General features: G+C 38.7%; 2 long non-coding RNA genes across 2 annotated transcripts in view; both read right to left on the reverse strand.

The window, feature by feature from the left end:
• The window catches only part of LOC140991480 (uncharacterized), a 73907-nt gene that overhangs the window by 2680 nt on the left and 47237 nt on the right, over window positions 1–23990 (reverse strand). The gene's annotated exons all lie outside the window — the stretch shown is intronic.
• Window positions 836–21232, reverse strand: LOC140991481 (uncharacterized). The gene is made up of 3 exons (XR_012177921.1): window positions 21055–21232; window positions 7837–7890; window positions 836–955 (listed from the first exon to the last, which is right to left on the reverse strand). It is a non-coding gene; the product is annotated as an uncharacterized lncRNA (long non-coding RNA).

The raw sequence follows: 23990 nt of genomic DNA on the forward strand, positions 1-23990 counted from the left end.
ACGGTTCCTACCTCTGATATGCACGTTAGCAGCTTGTTGGGGTGTTTTGTGACTCTCTAAAACATGTAAAAACATCCCTTAACCCTATCCTAATCATGGCAGCCCCCTTTTAACATATTAAACATGTTTTTGAATCAATTAACAAGCTTTCAAATTCATGATGAAGCACCAAAAACGAAAATAATAAAAGTGCATCTTGTTTTTCCATACTTTTCATGCATAAAAACATATTATGATATGATGATGAGTAAAAGGAGAATATGGCGTGCCTTTGCGTTTTAAACGCACGAAAACGTTGACGAACCGAAGAACGACGACGAGGAGACGACGGCTTGAATTTTCTTGATGCTTTTCCCCTTGAATTTTTGAACACTTTCTCTTCAAAACATGATGTGTGTGCCGTGTAATTTGAAGTGCAAAGGAAGAGTTTGATTTGTTGTGGCAAAGTGGGGCGTGAGTTTTTTGTAAAATAAAGGGGTAAATTGCACCTTAAATACTAATTAAAAGGCTAATGGTAGCTTAGGCCCACTAACAAGGTTAATTAGGCCCAATAAGTCCATTAGTACTTAATTAAAATATTTAAAATAATTTTGATTAATAAACTTTGTNGACTTTTAAATTTTGGGACGTTACATAAAAGATCACAAGTCCGATTAAAAAATAGAGTGCAGTAGGAAAAAGATACAAAATGGAGATCCACACCATTGAAATGATGTCATCGATGAGTGGTGAAATAGTCCACTCATTGGTCTCCTCTGGATTTCATAGTTGGATTTTAGTTTTGAGGAAAATTTTTTCGGTAATCAAAATGGTTTTTGGTTACTTACCATCTTTTTCGAAATGGGCCAGCACAATGTTGACACCTTAAACCATGGAGATCTCCTCGCGATTTAGAACTTGGGTCCCCATCCTAATCACAATTCACTTGAAAATTCCAAAACGAAAAGTACACAACCTGGTTATAGAAGAAGAGTTGCAGTTAAGGTTTCAACTGGCAAATGACCACTATTTATTGGCCTTTACAAATACTTGGACAAACACCAATTTTTTAATTGTTAATAATTAAAGATTTTTTTTTACAATAATAATAAAATATTTGAGTAGAAAGTTACTGGAAATAATTAAGGTTAATTTGTTGTGAAATTCTCGGACGCAAAAATCCTCATTGGAAAAAAATAATATATTAACTATTTGTGTTTTCAATACATATGTCCCAATGAACACATATCCTGACTATACGTGTTTTAAAAGATATGTGTAAATGCCCGTATTTCGTATTCAAAATTTTGCGAAATTATTTAAAATTTTTCTCCTTAAATAAATAACATGCATCATTCATTAAATAAACTGATAAATAGATTGAACTTTAAAATAACAGCGGAAGTAAATATTGTATTTCGAAACAACAACTTAAAAATCATTCAACATATTAAAAACTGAGTTTGAACATAAAAAGGTCAATAAACTGAAACATGAGGCCCTCGGGTTCCTACTACTGCTGACCCAAGCTAGCTCACTGCTCTCCGCCCTCAGTCTCGACCTCATTAGTACCTACAACAATCATGTAACGCTCCGAAAATTTTAAGGTCCACGCAAACAACGTGCATGCAATTTTTAAATTCTTTTGTATTTTAATTAAATGTTTTAATTGCATTAATTAATTATGTTGTGCATATTTACATGTTTAAAATATATTTTTCTACATGATTGCATTAAAATATATTTTTAAAGATTATTCAAGGGACGATCGAGGAACGGGGACCAAAGGCTGAAAACGTAAAATGCTTTTATTAAATAATTGTTTTTAATTATTTAAAATATGAGTGTTGCTTTTTAGTATTTTTGAAAATACGGGGTTTTGAGGTGATTTTATACATCGGGACGTAAATTTTATCATATCATAATATTGTTTAAAAATTGTATGCATGAAGCACATGAAGCCAATTTTCTGTATTTTCGAAAGATTGCACTTATAAGTGTTAAATTCATGGTTTTTGGATCCAATAAATTGTTCATGCATGTAAAGGGGCTGCCATGATAGTAAATGATGATCAAGAAAAGATTTTATGTGAATTAGAGTCCCACAAATTTACTAAACTCACGACAGAAACAAGAAAAACAAGATGAACCAACTTTCTGTCTTGGAATTGAGGGGGTTCGTTCTTATGGGTTGGCTGGCTTGGCTTGGGTTTGGTTGGGACCAAGGCCTGGCTAGGGACGTGGGTGAGTCAAGGGAAGGGTCCTAGGCATGCTAGGACTTGAAAATCAGGGGCTGGGAAGAGTCCTTGTCAACAAGGACTGCACCCGAGAAGCATAAGGGCAAGCTGGGGTGTGCAGCAGTGTGCGGATGATTAAGGGGCTCGGTCAGGGGGTTTGGCTGTGCTAGGTTAGGTCCTTACGGTCCTAAGAAGGGGCACAAGGGGCTGGTTCAAGGTCTGGGGTGGTTGGTTAGGCCCTAGCAACAGATAAGTAAGTCCTACCATGCATGGGATTCTCGGCCAGTTTGTGTTGCTGGGAAGCATGGCTTCGGTTTGCAACTGGGGCTCAAGTCCTATGGGTTCTAAGGGTCCAGGCGGGTGCCTAGATGGTCTGGTCATGAGTTGGTGCAGGGTGGCTCGATGGGGCTCGAGCCAAGCACAGAAATCGTGAGGGAGAGCTTTTTGGCAGCAAGTTAGGCGTGAGTTGCTGTCAAGGTTCAGGGGCTTTGCTGCTTGGGTTCAGGGGCTGGGTGTGGTCCAGGGAAGGTTAGGGTCATGGGTGGTCGGTGGTTAGATGGCTGGAAGAGCCCTAGGCTAGTAAGGATTCCTAGTGTAATTAGAACACCTCACGTACACACACATGCAATTGGGTCAAGTTTCCAGCAGGTTTTTGGTCAGGCTAGGGCTAGGTTCAGGGGCTGGGATTGCACAGTAGGGTCCCTAGATGAGTTGGCTAGGTTTTGGTTCAAGGTGGCTCGGGCGTGGCTCGAGTAAATTAGGAGATGGCTCGGTGTGTTCGATAAGGTGTCAAAAAACAAAAAAAATGAAGCTAAAATTGAATCCATGGGTCCACGGGGGTGGCTCATGACTTGGAAGGGTAGAATAAATAATAAAAATATTATGTTAAAAATTTGGGATCAAAATAACGAGTTTTGGATTTATTCGGGATTTAATCGTCGCACGAAACGCTAATTAACGAGTTAATTGAAAAGTCTAGTTTTAAGTCTTATAAAATTATGAAAAATTAGGTTTAAGCTTAAATAATTATTATAAGTCTAAGTTTTTAATTTAGAAATTTTATATTAAAGTTTGGGATTTTTCGGGATTTAAACACCGTCAAAATAATAAAGTAATGATAAACAAAAAAAGTCTAATATTTAAGCTAAATAAAATTATGGGAAAATTCATGTAGGCTTAAATAATTATTTGGGACATGTTAGAGTCAATGAATTCAAGAAAAAGTCAAAAACGTAAAATTTTACGTCTAGGGGTAAAACAGTCTATTTACACATAAAAATTAGTAAAGGTCATGACAGTGTCCTAAATGCTATTTTTGTGATATTATGATTATTTTTAAATGTTTATGAAATATTCATGATTTAATTGTATTTTTAAATGTCTAAGGGATTTTTATGATTTAAGGAAGACATTTAAAATACATGTTGCATGCTTGGTTTCAAAAAGGAAAATGTAATGTTATTCATGATTTTTATAAAGTGATGAGAATGTAAATGTTGAAGGAAGTGAAGTGATTGTGAATAATTCGTTAATGTTGGCGACATCGTGAGGGTTATGGTCCCAGTGGGAGCCCGAAGATCGTGTTTCCATCATTACGAATATGTGGTAACAGTTATGTGGTAACGGTAAGAATGGAATATCGTGAGGGGAAAAGGCCCCAGAGGGAGCCCATTTATGGGAAAAGGCCCCAGAGGGAGTCCCGACGATCGTATTTTTATTCGATCATGATAGGCCAGGGCCCAGTTGACCGGTGAGAGTGTTGCTGGTGTCACCCGCCGCCCAGTACTGTGGTTATATGTAGATGGATCCATCGATCATGTCATGTCATGTCATGTGAGGAAAGTCACAATTAACGATCTGAATTCAACAAAGAAAGGAAATGGAAAAGGAAAATGTTCATGATCATGTTAAAGGTTTTATGTCACGTCATGTTGAGAAAAAGGAAAAAGTTAAAGGTTATATTTGCATGTCATGAAAAGTTATTTTACGTAAAAGTATTTTCACTGTTGCATATGGTTTTATATATATTATTTGTTATAAAGATTATGGTGTGTTGAGTCTTTAGACTCACTAGGTGTGATGGATGCAGGTGAGGTTGAGGAAGGTTTTGACGGATGATCTGACTGGACTGAAGGCCACACAACCCGAGGACCAGCGCTTCTATTATTCCGCAATATGACTTTTGACTCATGATATATGATTAAGGATTTTTAAGACTAATTATTTATGCTTTTTGAGAGATTTTTGAGAGGTTTAATATGTGCTATTCTTTTCAAATTATTGCTTTTTAGGGTTGGTAAAACATTAGGCGATTTCATTTTTATGACTATTTCATTGATTTCTAAAAATGCTAGTTCGTTGATGTTTTATTTTTAAAAGGGTAAAATATTTTATAAAAGAATATTTTGGAAGAGCCGAAAATCGTACAGGGAAAAAAAAAATTTCTAGTACTTTTAAAGCAATAAAAAGGGCAGGACGTTTCAAATCAAGTCTAGTGAGTCTAAAGACTCAACATGCATATATCACGAATAGCAAGTAAATATATCATAAAATCGCATGCAGCGTAAAAATATCGTATCGTAAAGCGTAAGGTGAAAATCGTGTCATGAGTAATTATAAATACGTGCATATATGAAAATCGTACGTAAAAGACCCTGTCATAAAATATCATAATGAGATTTTTCTGGTAGAGATAATGTTTCAACGCAAAAGGCCCGCAACATAACATGAACGTCTGATTAGACTAAACCACAGTATACTGGGCGGTAGAGATCACCACAGTCCTTGGACTGGTTGTCCGTACCCATACATAAACGTAAACCGGTCGTAAGTCACCGGGTGGAGAGATCCCGTAAGCGTGAGGTGGCCACAAGACATATCGTATATATCTCAAAATAAACATTTTATATTTTATGCACGTAATATAATTATAACTCTGTTTTTACCGGATGAGTTGGATCGTTCCAGGCTTGTTACGACCTAATTTTAATATGAGACACTTGCAACTAATCTTAACTTGGCAAAAACTTCATATCTGAACCAAAACGAGACAAACGAGATCAACAACTTTATTTCCAACCATTGCTTCGTACCATCCCAAACCAACATTGAACCATCGTTTAGCCATGATTAAAATACACCTAACATAATGAAATAATGTCCCTAAGAATTGTAATACACGAAAAATAGTGAATGGAGGCCAAAATCATGAAACACTCTTTCGAGAGTCACTTTGGCACATTGCACTGTAAATTCTCGTACGACCTCTAAACTTAACGAAATCATGAACGGCCAAAAGCATGACCTTCATAACTCATTGGGGTACTGTCCAGTCCAAGGCCATAGGCTAAAAGCCCACCAAGAACTCGAACAAGACCCCTGAACCGAAGCAAGGCTGCTGTCAAAAGCAATGGCAGCAGCTATGCATATATTGTGTAATTTATACAACTAATGTCCATTAGGCTTGAACCACCGACTAGAGTCTCTTACCAACATCCTAAGGCATGGCTTGAACCATGGCTAAGGGCATTTGGCCAACCACAACTCAAGCAAATATCTAGGACACCCCACAGCTCTAACCGAGAGCACCGAAATTTGTGTAGTGTGGTGTGTTGAAGTGTTGTGTTGTCTTGTGTCGTTCCAGTGACCATACGACCAACCATGGCTCGATCTAGACATGATGAGGTATTGTGTGAACCATGGATAAGAGGTAAAAGCCAACCACGATCCACTCAAACCCACAAAACCGAAACTCACTCACTCACTCACACCAGAAACAATAAAAACCTAGGGGCACTTGTGATGTTGTTTTAAAATGTTGATGTATCCGTGAACCAAGTCTGGAGAGGCCGTCTTGGTCACACCTTAGACATTCTAAGGGAGGGTTCTAACCATGGTTACAGGCCCTGGGCCAACCAATATTCGAACACTCACCTTAGACAACCAAACAACAAAAATCGTGACTCAATCTGCTACACATGAGGTTTCTTGTTGTCGAACCTTTAATTCTAGTGCATGGGCTTAAACCAATGAACCAACAATACCATAACACACTCTAAATCATGCCTAGATGCAGCCTTGAGTGTCTGGAACCGAAGAAACATCTTGAAATCACAAGAACACCACCAACCGTGAAGCACAAAATAGGTGGCCGGGAGGGCCTGTGCAGATTTTCTTTTCAAGTTTCTGTCATGTTTGGTTTATTTCGTGAATCGTGAACATAGAATGGTTTAAAATATCTATAGGACTTGATTGAAGAGAAAATAAACAATATATACATGCCTGGAAGATTTGTTTTGAATAAAACAAAGCAATACGACGAACACGGCGCGGCGGAGACGGAGTTGTATTTTCTTTCTTATTTTTCTGCTGCAAATTTTCGATTTTTGCTGCTGATTCTACTGGAATTTTTGAAGCTTAAGGATGGAGGGATGCTAGATTATGAAGGTGAAGGTTACAAGGGTGATAAATGAGTCAAGAATGCATTTAGATGGAAGTTTCATGTGAGGAGATTGAATGGCAATAGGAAAGGTTTCTTTTCCTTTCTAGCTGGACGAAAATGGAGGGGATTAGTATGCTAGATTAGTAGGTTGACGGAGATTAAGTGAATAATGGTGCTTGACTTATCACTAATTGGTGAGTTAAAGGTGAGGAGATATCATACCATGAATGGCCATTGAAGGGAGTCTAGAATGGAGAGTTGCCAAACATAATTAAATTGTCTAAGGGATGGCCGAAATTTGCTAGAAATTTGTAGGGTATAATATTGTTTAAATCTTGTATTTTAAATTCTTAAAGTTTTAAACACCCATTATTTATTTTAGTGAATTAATAAATTAAATTTGGATAAAGATTTCTTGCATGGCATGGCTTGGTCTTAAAATAAATTAGTAAAATGTTAGGTTATAATTTCTTGAATATATTAGGCCTATATTAATTTATCCAAATTGGTTACACATTTTAATTTAGGCTTTTAATTAAATATAGGACGTAGAAGCACTTATTTAATAACTTAAATCCAATTAATTTAAATAAATCTTAAAAACCTTCTTTATCCTTAAAATAAATTATTCCTTGGCTTAAATTAAATTTATGAATATTTTCTTATTATTAAATCTTATCTCAATGCTCCAAACTCCAGTCCGACCTCGCGAATTTATCCGAAAAGATACAACTAGACTTCTGCATTTAAAATAAATAATCANACTCAAAATTGAAAATACGAAGAGTTAATAATCATAAGTCACTACAAAAAAATTTTCAAATTAGTGACGAAAAAACCGTCGCTAATCAAATTCGTTAGAAATCCATTCTCCAACCGACGATACATCATATTTCTATCGTTATCCATTTTATCCTACAAAAGAATAAATAAGATGTATTTTACTTAATTGCTATCATTTACTCATTAATTAAAAAAATTAATGTACGAACTCCTTAGTTCTCCTTCAACAACATAAGTAGACAAATTTAATAATTTTAATGTTTAAAATTAATTGAATATTTAAATTATATAATATTTTAATAACAAACATGTAATATATATTATTTAATTTCTAAATAACATGCAATAAAAACAAATTAAACTATGTATAAATCTACAACAAACTTATAATATGACCGTAGAAGACGCCGGAGCACTTTGCACGCGCAAAAAAATCAGCTGGAAGACGACCTTGAAATGTGTGCTATTCGTTTTACTTAAAAAGTAATATAATTTTTTTTAAAGCTTCCCTCAATCGACCAAATGCATATACTAATATATATAAAATATTTTTGACACCATTTGAAAAATAAACAACCAACTAATATTTGAAAATCAAAGGAAATACTCAAAGTATAGAATCATCCAATGTTTTACCAAACTTAAAAAAAGATAATTTGAAAAGTATAGCCCATACTAAAACCTCTCAAAAGCATAAATAAATAATCGTAAAAATAATCTTTAACGTAAACTTAAAATCATAAGTGCGGAAAATAGAAGCGTTGGTCCTCGGGTTATGTGCACCTCCAGTATAGTCAGATCAGGAATCAATACCTCCATTACTCTCTACATCACACTCACCTGTATTGATCAAATCTAGTGAGTCTAAAGACTCAATACACCATAATCTTGATAACAACATAATACATATACAGATCACATACAACAGTGAAAAATATTTGTACTTAAAATAACATTACATGAAGATGCATAAACTTTAACATAACCATTTTCATTTCATCATCAACATGTCAATATTCATTTTACCATCAACATATTTATCATAAACATATACGTATTCTTTTTTCCTTTCGTTGAATTCAGATAGTTAATTGTGACTTTCGTATTCGTCTACATGTTGGGCGATGGATCCATCTACATGTAACCATAGTACTGGGCGGCGGGGACATCAGCGACACTCTCGCCCGTCAACTGAGCCTTAGCCTTACGTATTAACATATCATATCGTGTCCACGAAAATACGATCGTCGGGCTCCCACTAGGACCGTCATCCTCACGATATCTCCAACATATCATCTTATTAGTCACAATTACTTCGCTTCCTTCAACGTTTCGTATTCTCATCACTTTATAAAAATTAAACATGCATATAACTTTTTTCTTTTAAACCAACCATGCAACATATCTTTTAAATGTCTATATTAAATCATAAAAATCCATAAACATTTAAAAATCATATTTTAACATATAAAAGTTCATAAACATTTAAAACAATCATATTAGCATGTAAAACAGCATTTAGGACACTGCCATGACGTTTACTAATTTTCGGATGTAAAATTATCGTTTTACCCCTGATGTAAAATTTCACATTTTTGACTTTTTCTTAAATTCATTGACTCTAACATGTCCCAAATAAATATTTAAGATTAAATTAAATTTCCTATAATTTTATTTAGATTAAATACTAGGCTTTTTAATTATTCTTTAAATTATTCGTTTTTAAGGCGTTTTAAACCCGAATAATTTCAAACTTTAATATAAAATTCCTAAATTCAGAACTTAGACTTTTTATATTATTTTAGCCCTCGTGAACCATGACTCGACAACCGTGAGCCGTGTTTTGAATTAATTTATAAAAACAAAAACCCTAAGTCCACGCCATATGCCCCTTCGAGCCACCTACACGTTTCCCTTGAGCCAAGCTCGAGCCGGTCTGAGCCAACACCGAGCCAACCCTTCCCTAGACTCTATTGGACCCTTAGCACCCTTAGGATTCAACCCAAGCTGCAGACCGAACTCCAAACCAGAAGCAATAAGTGGCCGAGACTCCTCAAGTGAGTGGACTCCAAGTTTGTGCGCTTAGGACTCTAGCCAACCGAGCCAGCCCCTGACCCTTAGCACCCTCTTAGGACCTTGACCACTTGACCTAGCCCAACCCGAGCCCCCTGGCAGAGCCTCCGCGCCCATGCGCGCTGCTGCGCCCAAGCACTCGACTGCTAGGACTCCTTCCCTGACCCCTCTCGTGACTCTAAGACATCCCTGGTCCCAGCCGTGCCCAGCCATGCTTCAAAAAAACTCAAAGCCGAGCCCTTGATCGCACAGCCAAGGGGAGGTTCCAGCTTGATCATTTCTTGTTTGCAGCATGATTCACGTGTTTTCTAGGACCCTAACTCATATAAAACCAATGCTTGATCATGTCCTAATCATGGCAGCCCTCTTAAACACACAAAAACATGATTTTGGAACATAAAATCATAAGTTTACCACATGTATATGAAATATTACGAAAATATGCATAAGAACATCATGCTTTTCATACAAAAGTAATTTAAAACAATAATACGATGTGATAGATGGGAAAAAGAGAAGTATGGCGTGCCTTTGTGTATTTTACGCACGAATTAACATTGACGATTGAAGAACGACGACGAGGATGGCCTTGGCTTGAATTTCCCTTGAAGCTTTGAAATTTTCTCTTCAAAACTCTTGTGTTTGTATCGTGTAGTTTGAGAGGAAAGTGTTTGGGTGGAGTAGGGAGGTGGGGCGTGGGTTATGGGAGGGTTAGGATAGGTTTTGAGTATTAAATATTTAATTAACCCACTAATAAGGCTTAGGCCCATTAAAGAGGTAAATTAGGCCCATTAGTGCTTAATTAAAATATAAAAATTATTTTGAGTTGAAAATTTTGTGAATTAAATAGCCAGGTTGCCAACTTATTCGTATTTTTGTTGAAAATCCAACACTGATAAAATTTGCGTCCCGGCGTATAAAATCATCCCAAAAATCCTTATTTTCAAAAATAAAAAAAAAATCATAAATCATATTTTAAATAATTAAAAACAATTATTTAATTAAAACATTTTCCTTTTTCAGCCCTCGGTCTCCGTTCCTCGATCGCAACTCGAATAACCCTCAAAAATACATTTTTAATGCAAGTAAGTAGAAAACTACTAAAACATCGTATAAACATGTCACATAATCATTTTAGCAATTAAAATCAATTAATTAACCATATTTTCTAGATTTGCATGCAGTTGGATTACGTCGTTTTAATTTTGGACCTTACAATTCCTCTCCCCTTAAATAAAATTTTGTCTTCGAAATTAGAACTTACCGAATAGCTCTGGATAGCGACTCCTCAAGTCCTTCTCGGTTTCCCAAGTAGCTTCTTCTTCTGAGTGATTCAGCCACTTGACCTTGACCATTGGAATGACTTTGTTTCGGAGTCTTCTTTCTTGCTTTGCTAAGATTTGGACAGGTCATTCTTCATAAGTCATATTTGGAGTCAATTGTAGAGGTTCATAATTTAGCACATGTGATGGATTCGACATGTACTTTGCAGAATCAAAATATGGAAAACATTGTGGATTCCAGAAAGCATTGGTGGCAATATAGGCTAGTGTTCCAATTCTTTCCAAAATTTCAAACGGGCATATAAATCTTAGACTAAGCTTTCATTTCTTACCAAATCGCATAACACCTTTCATAAGTGCTATTTTCACAAACATATGGTCTCCCACTGCAAACTCTAGGACCCTTCGTCTCTTGTCAGCATAACTCTTTTGTCGGCTTTGTGTAGTCGTCATTCTCTCAAGAATTTTGACTTCAAGCTCGGCAGTCTCTTCAATCACATCTGGACCAATCTCTCTTCTTTCACCAACCTCGTCCCAATGAATATGAGATCTACATTTTCTTTCATAAAGTAACTCAAAAAGAGCCATCCCGATAGATGATTGATAGCTATTATTGTAGGTGATCCACTAGAGGTAATTTCGGTTCCCAACTGCCTTGGAAATCGATCACCAAGCTCGCAGTAGATCTTTTAAAATTTAAATAACTCTTTCGGACTGACCATCGGTTTGAGGATGGAATGTTGTACTGAATAATAACTTGGTCCCCATCGTTGCATGCAGACTCTTTCAAAAAGATGACGTAAATCTCGGATCTCTGTCAGAAACAATAGACACATGAATCCCATGCAGACAGACTATTTCTCGAATATATAACTCTGCATACTGAATCATAGTAGATACCCTGGTAAGAACCCGGGTCATTGATGACCCGGGATATTAAATGGATTCCCAAATTAGGGTCAATTGACAGGATGGATTCTTCTGAAGTCGGGCCGGTGCAAGCCCGGGCTCTACTCCCCGGGCAACCAGACGCCTGAGCTCTTGTATAAATCTCCAGGGAGGAATTCTACCTGGGAACCTCGAAAAGCGTGATGCACTTGAGTATATTGATATGGACAATCTTATCTGTCAGAGCAACTTGACTTTGGCGTGTCATATAAGTCATCAGGAGGTATGGACGGCCGACTTGACATAATTAGTAGGTAGGCGCGGGAAACGAGGTACCTACCCCATTTTCTCCTATAAATAGCAGGTATCCTTCTCATTTACTGATTCTGAAATCTTTGAACTCTTGAGCATTATACATATTTTCTACCAAATATTGCTTGTGTTCATCTTCAACTTGCTGACTTAAGCATCGGAGTGGCCACGCCGGACACCCCTCCGGCGCCCATTCACGAGTTCTTTTCATTGTTTGCAGGTGCTATTGAAGCCATTATCTTCACTCAAATTCCCTAAAGACTATAAATTATTGATTTGACTCGTTGGAGCTCCTTACCCGGTTCACCCATTTCAACGAAGTCACATCATTGGCGCCGTCTGTGGAAACTTGAGCTCAAGACGTAGATATGGTTTTCATTCAAAAATAAGTCCGACCAGCTCGGCGCTCAGATTTTATCTAGGAATTTTCATATGGGCTCGAAGCTCAGCAGCTATTCCGGATTGGCGTGGAAAAGTATTTGCTATGTGCTCAGTAGCATACAACTATATTAGACACCTAATTTAGCTCAACTAGACAAGTTTCACTCTACCGAAAATGAATTCTAATTCAGTATTTCCAGGTTAGTGATTTGGTTTTTAATAAAACTAATATAGCAGAAGAAGCAGAAAAGTTAAGAGCCCGGCAGACATGCCAGATCCCGGGCAGATCATGCCAGAGCCCGGGCAGACATCCAGAGCCCGGGCAGACATGCCAGAACCCGGGCATACCATGCCAGAATTCCAGATCCCGTGCCCAGAGCCCGGGAAGACATCCAGAGCCCGGGCAGACATGCCAGAACCCGGGCATACCATTCCAGATCCCGTGCAGATCATGCCAGAGCCCAGGCAGACATCCAGAACCCGGGCAGATCATGCCAGAGCCCCGGCAGACATCCAGATCCCGGGCAGACCATGCCAGATCCCGGGCAGATCATGTCAGAGCCCAGGCAGACATCCAAATCCCGGGAAGATCATGCCAGAGCCCGGGCAGACATGCCAGAACCCGGGCATACCATGCTAGATCTCGGGCAGATCATGCCAGAGCCCGGGCAGACATCCAGAGCCCGGACAGACATGCCAGAACCCGGGCATACCATTCCAGATCCCGGGCAGATCATGCCAGAGCCCAGGCAGACATCCATGTCCCGGGAAGATCATGCCAGAGCCGGGGCAGATCATGCCAGAGCCCGGCAGACATGCCAGATCCCGGGCAGGACATGCCAGAGCCCGGGCAGATCATGCCAGAACCCGGGCATACCATGCTAAATCCCGGGCAGATCATGCCAGTGCCCGGGCAGACATCCAGAGCCCGGACAGACATGCCAGAACCCGGGCATACCATGCCAGATCCCGGGCAGATCATGCCAGAGTCCAGGCAGACATCCAGATCCCGGGTAGATCATGCCAGAGCCCAGGCAGACATCCAGATCCCGAGCAGACCATGCCAGATCCCGGGCAGATCATGTCAGATCCCGGGCAGATCATGCCAGAGCCCGGGCAGACATCAAGAGCCCGGACAGACATGCCAGAACCCGGGCATACCATGCCAGATCCCGGGCAGATAATGCCAGAGCCCGGGCAGACTGCCAGATCCCGGGCAGACCATGCCAGATCCCGGGCAGATCATGCCAGAGCCCGGGCAGACATCGAGATCCCGGGAAGACATGCTAGACCACCCCGACACCTTCTTGAAAGTCCGGGAGGCATGATGCCCCATCATTCTTATTTAAATACCGGGAGGCATGAGACCCAGGCACCCTTATCTTAAGCCCACGGCACAAACACCCTGGCTCGGGGAACCACATCTCGATCAACAAAAAGCCCAGGGCACTACGCCCTGGCTCGGGGAACCACACCTCGACCATTCACAAGTCCCGGGACATGTTCCCCGGCCCAAGGCTCCGCACCTTGGTTCTAAAAGCCCAGGGCACTACAGCCTGGCTCGGGGAACCACACCTCGACCATTCACAAGTCCCGGGACATGTGCCCAGGCCCAAGGCTCCGTACCTTGGTTCTAAAAGTCCAGGGATCCGTATCCTGGTTCGGGGCTCCGTACCTCGACCATTCACAAGTCCCGGGACATGTTCCCCAGCCCAAGGCTCCGTACCTTGGTTCTAAAAGCCCAGGGCACTACACCCTGGCTCGGGTAACCACACCTCGANTGAGCTCGGGAGACACGAGGCCCCAACATCTTATCTCAAGTCCATGAGACGCGAGACTCCGACTCCTCATCCCATCTTTGGGAGACATGAAGCCCCCGATGCTTTTATATAACAAGATTGATCATCTCTTTGGGAATCCAAGCATGACTAATCGGGACAGCGAGTATGACTCTAGCCCGACTATTTAGGGATGAGTGGTGATACCCTGGTAAGAACCCGGGTCATTGATGACCGGGGATATTAAATGGATTCCCAAATTAGGGTCAATTGACAGGATGGATTCTTCTGAAGCCGGGCCGTTGCAAGCCCGGGCTCTACTCCCCGGGCAACCAGACGCCCGAGCTCTTGTATAAATCTCCAGGGAGGAATTCTACCTGGGAACCTCGAAAAGCGTGATGCACTTGAGTATATTGATATGGACAATCTTATCTGTCAGAGCAACTTGACTTTGGCGTGTCATATAAGTCATCAGGAGGTATGGACGGCCGACTTGACATATTTAGTAGGTAGGCACGGGAAACGAGGTACCTACCCCATTTTCTCCTATAAATAGCAGGTATCCTTCTCATTTACTGATTCTAAAATCTTTGAACTCTTGAGCATTATACATATTTTCTACCAAATATTGCTTGTGTTCATCTTCAACCTGCTGACTTAAGCATGGGAGTGGCCACGCCGGACACCCCTCCGGCGCCCATTCACGAGTTCTTTTCATTGTTTGGAGGTGCTATTGAAGCCATTATCTTCACTCAAATTCCCTAAAAACTATAAATTATTGATTTGACTCGTTGGAGCTCCTTACCCGGTTCACCCATTTCAACGAAGTCACATCAATAGTGAAGGTCGTCTTGATAGGTAGAAAATACGCTGATTTCTTAAGATGATCAACAATCATACATATAGCATTAAATCCCTTAATAGTCTTCGGCAATCCCACAACAAAGTCCATCGTAATATTTGTTCATTTCCACTCGGGAATAGGAAGTGACTTAAGATTTCCCGCTGGTCTCTGATGCTCCGCTTTGACTTGTTGACATGTCAAACACTCGGTCACAAAACACAGAATGTCCCTCTTCATACCCGGCCACCAATATAACAACTACAAATCATTGTACAATTTCGTGCTTCTCAGATGAATGGAATAAGGTGTGTCACGAGCTTCTTTCATAATGAGATCTCTCAAAGAAGCGTCACTATGAACCCATAAACGATCTCGATAACAGACTATCCCATCCACCTCAGAATATAACTTTCGGCCCTTGGCTTCATCTACTGCTCTCCACTTTTGCAATTGCTCATCAGTGGACTGTCCCTCACGGATTCTATCTCTCAAAGTCGACTGCACTGATAATGTGACAAGATTAGCGGTCTCGCCCCTAGCATATACTGTAAGTTCAAACCGCTGTATCTCGGACTGCAACGGTCTTTGGACTGATAATTGAGTGATAACTGCTGCTTTTCGGCTCAATGCGTCTGCCACAACATTAGCTTTCCCCGGATGATAGCCAATCTCACAGTCGTAGTCCTTTACTAATTCAAGAAATCTTCGCTGTCTCATATTCAATTATTTTTGGGTGAAGAAGTATTTCAAACTTTTATGATCGGTGAATATCTAGCACTTCTCCCCATATAAGTAATGTCTCCATATATTCAATGCAAAAAACTACCGCTGCAAGCTCAAGATCATGAGTAGGGTAGTTTTTCTCCTGAACTGCATCAGAACTGCGCCCAAACCAAGTTTAGAAGCGTCAGTATAGAGAACATACTCTCCTTGCCCCGATGGCATAGCTAACAATGGCGCTGATATCAAATCTTGCTTCAACTTGTCAAAACTGTCTTGGCACTCAGATCCCCATACAAACTTTGCATTCTTCTTTGTCAAGGCGAACATGGGTACCACTATAGATGAGAATCCCTTAATAAACTTGAGATAATATCCAGCTAGTCCTAAGAAACTGCGAATCTCGGTAACACTCTTCGGTACTGGCCACTCTTTCACAGCTTCAACTTTACTTGGATCTACTTCAACGCCATCACTAGAAATAATGTGGCCTAAGAAAGCCACTCTATCAAGTCAAAACTCGCACTTGCTGAATTTTGCATATAACTTTATGTCTTACAGTACTTGCAGTGCTGTCCTCAAATGACGACTATGCTCCTCTTTATTCTTCGAATAGATCAACATATCATCAATTAAGACTATGACGAATTGATCAAGATACGGCTGAAATACGCGATTCATGAGATCCATGAAGATCTCTGGCGCATTAGTCAGCCCAAATAGCATGACCATAAACTCGTAGTTCCCATATCTAGTACGAAACTCTGTCTTGTGGACATCAAACTCTTTCACTTTTAATTGATGGTATCTAGAACGAAGATCAATCTTTGAAAATATCGATGCTCCTTGCAACTGATCAAATAAATCTTCAATTCTTGAAAGTGGATACTTATTCGTAATAGTGACTCTATTCAACTCTCGATAATCGATGCAGAGTCGCATACTACCATCTTTCTTCTTCACAAATAATACCGACGCGCCCCACAGAGAATAACTAGGGCGAATAAATCTATTGTCTAGCAATTCTTGGATTTGATCTTTTAATTCTTTCATTTCGGCAGGTGCTAGACGATAAGGTGCTAAGATATAGGAACAGTGCCCGACATTAACTCAATAGAAAACTCCACCTCACGATCGGGTGGAATGCCAGAAACGTCTTCGGGAAAGACATTAGGAAAGTCTCTGACAATATCCACATCATCCAGCTTCTGACTGATAGGACCATGTGCGGTAGTGACATATGCTAGAAAAGCTTGGCATCCACGTCTAATAAGCTTCATCGCACAAAGATAAGAGATAATGTGCGGCGTTTGCTTGTTTCTCGCCGCCTCGAGTACAAAAGATTTTCCACTAAGCGGTCGAATAGACACCGATCTCTGCCGAAGATCAATCGAAGCTCCATTTGTTGATAACCAATCCATACCAAGTATGATATCAAATTCAGGCATAGGAAGCACAATAAGATCTGCCCGAACCACATCTTTGAATAAACGAAGCTCCAGATTCTTGACGTGAGCATTTGATCACCAAAAGGAATAGAAACTTTGAAACCCAAACCCATATATACAGGAATAATATTCAGTCGGTTGATGAAGGTTTCAGATATGAAAGAATGTGTAGCTCCCGAATCTAGCATTGCATAGGTTGCTACATCTTGAATGATAATCCTCCTTGCGGCGAAAATGTCTTTTAAATCTTTTCGTGTTGAAGCTTAAAGAATTTCTATCATTAATTTCCCAAAGTTATGTGAAGATTACGCGTTGAATTTAAGCATTTCTTGAAAATTTGCATTTTATCCCTTCAATTTTTCGAAATTTGTAATTTAGTCCCTTAAGTTTTGAAATTTACTTATTTGGTCCTCAAGAATTCAGAAATTGCATCTAAGTCCCTTTACTTTTGGTTAATTGCATTTCAGTCCTTATGTTTCGAAATTTTGCATTTGGTCCTTGAAATTCTCAGCCTGATTCTCAATAACAGGGGCACGTCTGGGATGCATTTTATCTGAATGTTTTCCAAATTCTAACGTAACCAATATGCATTTAAATCTAAGTTTTCTAATCATGCACCATATTCTTACTCATTTTAGCAATTTTAAACGTATAAATCATGTATTTTCATATAACTTATTAAACATCTGACATAAACATATTATTCATGTAACTATGCAGGAAATATCATATAAAGCATAAAAACTTACAAATTTGAGGCTTCACGACCGAGCTTCACGGCACTGATGGTGGCACAACTCTTTACATGAACCATTGCTCTGATACCANATACAAATTTGAGGCTTGACGACCGAGCTTCACGGCACTGATGGTGGCACAACTCTTTACATGAACCATTGCTCTGATACCAACTGAAACGTCTGCTATTCGTTTTACTTAAAAAGTACTAGAAATTTTTTTTAAAAGCCTCCCTCAATCGACCGAAAACATATACTAATATATACAAAATATTTTTGACACTATTTTAAAAATAAACAACCAACTAGTATTTGAAAATCAAAGGAAATACTCAAAGCATAAAATCATCCAATGTTTTACCAAACCTAAAAAGGGATAATTTGAAAAGTGTAGCACATACTAAACCTCTCAAAAGCATAAATAAATAGTCGTAAAAATAATCTTTAACGTGAACTTAAAATCATAATTGCGGAAAAATAGAAGCGTTGGTCCTCGGGTTATGTGCACCTCAAGTATAGTCAGATCAGGAATCAATACCTCCATTACCCTCTACATCACACTCACCTGCATCGATCAAATCTAGTGAGTCTAAAGACTTAACACACGATAATCTTGATAACAACATAATACATATACAGATCACATACAACAGTGAAAAATATTTGTACTTAAAATAACATTAAATGAAGATGCATAAACTTTAACATAACCATTTTCATTTCATCATCAACATGTCAATATTCATTTTACCATCAACATATTTATCATAAACATATACGTATTCCTTTTTCCTTTCGTTGAATTCAGATAGTTAATTGTGACTTTCGTATTCGTCTACGTGTTAGGCGATGGATCCATCTACATGTAACCACAGTACTGGGCGGCGGGGACATCAGCGACACTCTCACCCGTTTACTGAGCCTTAGCCTTACGTATTAACATATCATATCGTGTCCACGAAAATACGATTGTCGGGCTCCCACTAGGACCGTCATCCTCACGATATCTCCAACATATCATCCTATTAGTCACAATTACTTCGCTTCCTTCAACGTTTCGTATTCTCATCACTTTATAAAAATTAAACATGCATATAACTTTTTTCTTTTAAACCAACCATGCAACATATCTTTTAAATGTCTATATTAAATCATAAAAATCCATAAACATTTAAAAATCATATTTTAACATATAAAAGTTCATAAACATTTAAAACAATCATATTAACATGTAAAACATCATTCAGGACACTGCCATGACGTTTACTAATTTTCGGATGTAAAATTACCGTTTTACTCCTAGACGTAAAATTTCACGTTTTCGACTTTTTCTTAATTTCATTGACTCTAACATGTACCAAATAATTATTTCAGCTTAAATTAAATTTCTCATAATTTTATTTAACAAAAATACTAGGCTTTTTAATTATTCTTTAAATTATTCGTTTTTAAGGCGTTTTAATCCCGAATAATTTCAAACTTTAATATAAAATTTCTAAATTCAAAACTTAGACTCTTTATATTATTATTTTAGACCTCGTGAACCACGACTCGACCCCCGTGAGCCGTGTTTCGAATTAATTTCTAAAAACAAAAACCCTAAGTCCACGCCCTATGCCCCTTCAAGCCACCTACACGTTTCCCTTGAGCCAAGCTCGAGCTGGCCTGAGCCAACACCGAGCCAACCCTTCCCTAGACTCTACTGGACCCTTAGAACTCTTAGGATTAAACCCAAGCTACAGACCGAACCCCCAAACCAGAAGCAAGAAGAGGCCGAGACTCCTCAAGTGAGTGGACTCCAAGTTTGTATGCCAAGGACTCTAGCCAACCGAGACTGCCCCTGACCCTTAGCACCCTCCTAGGACCCTGAACACTTGACCTAGCCCAGCTCGAGCCCCTTGGCCGAGCCCCCCGCGCCCATGTGCGCTGCTGCACCAAATGCACAGCATGGTTCCTCGCTCGGATGTCTAGGACTCCTTCCCCAGCCCTCGAATCGAGTCCTAGCATGGCTAGGACTCCTCCCCTGACCCCTCTCGTGACTCTAAGACATCTCTGGCCCTAGCCGTTCCCAGCCATGCTTCAAAAGAACTCAAAGCCGAGCCCTTGATCGCACAGCCGAGGGGAGGTTCCATCTTGATCATTTCTTGTTTGCAGCATGATTCACGTGTTTTCTAGAACCCTAACTCATGTAAAAACAATTCTTGATCTTGTCCTAATCATGGCAGCCCTCTTAAACACATAAAAAATGATTTTGGAACATAAAATCGTAAGTTTCCCACATGTATATGCAATATTACGAAAATATTCATAAGAACATCATGTTTTTCATACAAATGTAATTTAAAACAATAATATGATGTGATAGACGAGAAAAGGAGACGTATGGCATGCCTTTGCGTATTTTACGCACGAAATAACGTTGACGATTGAAGAACGACGACGAGGAGGGCCTTGGCTTGAATTTCCCTTGAAGCTTCGAAATTTTCTCATCAAAACTCTTGTGTGTGTATCGTGTAGTTTGAGAGGAAAGTGTTTGGGTGGAGTTGGGAGGTGGGGCATAGGTTATGGGGAGGGTTAGGATAGGTTTTGCGTATTAAATATTTAATAACCCACTAATAAGGCTTAGGACCATTAAGGAGATAAATTTGGTCCATTAGTACTTAATTAAAATATAAAAATTATTTTGTGTAGGAAATTTTTTGAATTTAATAGCCGGGTTGCCAACATGTTTGTATTTTTGTTGACAATCCAACACGGATAAAATTTGCGTCCCGGCGTATAAAATCAACTCAAAACTCCTTATTTTCAAAAATAAGGAAAATCATCAATCATATTTTAAATAATTAAAAACAATTATTTAATTAAAACATTTTCCATTTTTCAGCCCTCGGTCTCCGTTCCTCGATCGCAACTCGAATAACCCTCAAAAATACACTTTTAATACATGTAAGTAGAAAACTACTAAAACATCGTATAAACATGTCACATAATCNAAAAAATACACTTTTAATACATGTAAGTAAAAAACTACTAAAACATCGTATAAACATGTCACATAATCATTTTAGCAATTAAAATCAATCAATTAACCATATTTCCTAGATTTGCATGCAGTTGGACTACGTCGTTTTAATTTTGGACCTTACAGACCTGCACTACAAGCTAACAAAATTCATGATCTTAACCAAAACTAAAATATTTACCAAGAATTGAAGCTAAAAAACTTGCCCCAACTCGAAACTAAAATCTTCTAAGAGAGAAAAATTAATCACAGACGGAAAGCGGTGCAGAGAAAAATGGAGGGAGGAATGGGAAGACAATTTGCGATGGTTTTCGACGGATTTGAGAAAACTCTTGCTATTACCTACGGTTTTGCTTAAACAGTCGCTGGACTTAGTGACGGTTTGTATCGCTGGACTTAGCGACGGTTTGTATATTAGCGACGATTTACAACTGTCACCAATCTATCGATGGTTCATAAAACCGTCACCGATGTAACGTCCCGAAAATCTGAAGGTACACATGAACCAATGCATGAAAATTATTAAATTTCTTTGGTATTTTATTAAATTCCTTTAAAGCATTAAATGCATGTTTATTTAATTAATTTGTGTTTTAATTCATGATTTATTTAAAGTTTCATGCATTAGGATTTCTAGTTGCATTTAATTTTAAATGAAGGCCCATTTATTGATGGGTTTTTTTTAATGCTCAATGAGCTCAAAACCATTTAATTTTAAATGAAGGCCCATTAGTACATAATAATTCACTTAATTACAATCTAAACTAAAGCCTAAACCTAATTAAACTAAAGTGGCCGCCCCTCCCCTCTACATCAGCAACTTTTCACGTGAAAACCAGCAGCAACATTGCTGCAAATTTCGGCCATAGCTTGGTTTTTTCAAGAAAACGTTCCCCGCTTCTCTGGTGTTTATCCTACGCGCGCATCTTCAAGTTTTCTAGCGTAAAAACATCAAGGCACGCTTGTATTTTCATTTTTCTCCTCATTCACTTCATAGTATCGCTGAAATATATGTAAATTCACGTCCATCTTTTAATCTAACATGTGGTTACGTTTTTGTTCATGTTTTATCACGAAAATCACATCTACATGTTCCATGCTCACGCTTTTATTGACTTGTGTAAGGGGCTGCCAGTTTGAGGTGTTAGGGGGCTGTATACGTTGGGAGTTAAGGTGTCAAGGGGCTGAAGTCACGATTCAGTCACGTTTAATCGAGGGAGATATGATTTTTATCGTAAAACCGCACAAGCTGTGAAATTTCTGTGTCACAAATCCCGTCACCCTCTGTTATTTCGAATTATGCGACTTATAGGTTGGTTTTCTAGAAATGTGTTCAACATATGATTTGTATCACTCTTTGTTATCTTCGATTCGATAGCAAATTCGTAATTTTCTGATAAGAAAAGAGGGAGATATGATTTTTATCGTAAACTCACTCAAGATGTGAAAATTTGTGCATTGTTTTTCACGTTTTCTCAAGTTGCGAGGTTAGGCTCTACCAAGGAGGGCTGAACTAGTCCATGGTGTTGTCCAGGAGGGTCCAGAGATGGGCTAGGAAGCGTTGGTTCAAGGTTTGGTCGGGTTGGCTAGGTCTAGGATCGAGTTTTGGAAAGTTGGTACATTAGAGTTTTTGGTTTGCTTGTGCTTCACAATTTCCAGCAGCTTTCAGTTTTAATTTGGGGATCATGAGGGGCCTGGAATTATTAGTTTAGGGGCTGGTCAAGTAGAGTTAAGTCATTATTTAAGTTGGGAACGAACTTGTTAACTTTCGGGTTGATTCGGGTTAAAACCGGGACACCAATATTAGTTTTAAAACGAATCGTTTAAGTTTTGAATCAGGCTCGAGTTTATGTCTAAGAAATACTTTTTATATATATCGGGATGTTTTAAGGAGTTTGGTAAACTTCGGGTCGAAATTTAGAGGTCCAGGGGTAAAACGGTCATTTTGGGTTTCCTTGGCAAAATGGTCATTTTTGCACGCGGGGTGAGTTTTTAGTCCTGGCAGCGCCCTGAGCACAAATTTATCATGTTTTTTTTAAATGTTTATGCATCATGTATATGATTTTTATGTAAATATGAAAAATACGGTGCATGCTTGGTTTTAAGAAAAATTTACGTATATGCATGTTTTTATTAAGTGATTAATATGATGACACGTTTTGAAGGATGTGAGTTGGTTGTGACTAATACGATTATATGAGATATTGTGAGATGAGGCCAAGGCTCAGTGGACGGGTAATGCTGTCGCTGATGTCCCCGTCGCCAGGTACTACGGTTTATAGATGGATCAATCGAATAGAGCTGATACGAAAGTCACAACCATTGAACTGAATTCAATTAAAGTAAATGTATAAGTATATTATAATACGATGAGCTGTTTTGACATGTTATGATTTCATGTGACACGTTTACGTTTATGCTTTTAAGTTCATGAAAGATATGTTGATTACAATTATTTTCACTGTTGTGTGCCATGTAAATGTACTTGCTATTAATGGTACAGGTTTGTTGAGTCTTTAGACTCAATAGGTGTGAATGATGCATGTGAGCATTTTGATCAGCTGACTGGAGGTGATGATGACTAAACGGACGAAGCTGGTGGCGCACGTTAACTCGAGGACCTTGTATTCTTCCGCAAATATATGATTTTATGGGAACATGTTTAAACAGATTTTTAAATGGTTGATGATTTTATTTTGTTGAGGGTTTTGACAAGTTTTAATATGCTTGACTTCTTATATTTTTAAACGGCAATTGTTTAGGTTGATTGCTTTTTCATATTTTTAACTGTAATTATTTTATTCAGCAGTGGGTTGATTTTACAAAATGTTGTTTCGAATTTTATGTACTCATGTAGGCATGGTTTCGGTCATTTTATTATTTTTTTTAAAAAATGTTCAGTAGAATTTTAAAATGAGCAGACGTTACAGTCGATGTAGATCGGTGACGATTTTAAAACCGTCGGTAATAGCAACGATTTTCTCTAAACCATCGCAAATTGTCTATAAATTTGCCATTCCTCCCTCCATTTATATCTCCACCACTTTTAACAAAATCATGTCAA

The sequence above is a fragment of the Primulina huaijiensis genome, chromosome 13 (assembly GCF_012295235.1).
Source record: "Primulina huaijiensis isolate GDHJ02 chromosome 13, ASM1229523v2, whole genome shotgun sequence".
Taxonomy (NCBI): Eukaryota; Viridiplantae; Streptophyta; class Magnoliopsida; order Lamiales; family Gesneriaceae; genus Primulina; species Primulina huaijiensis.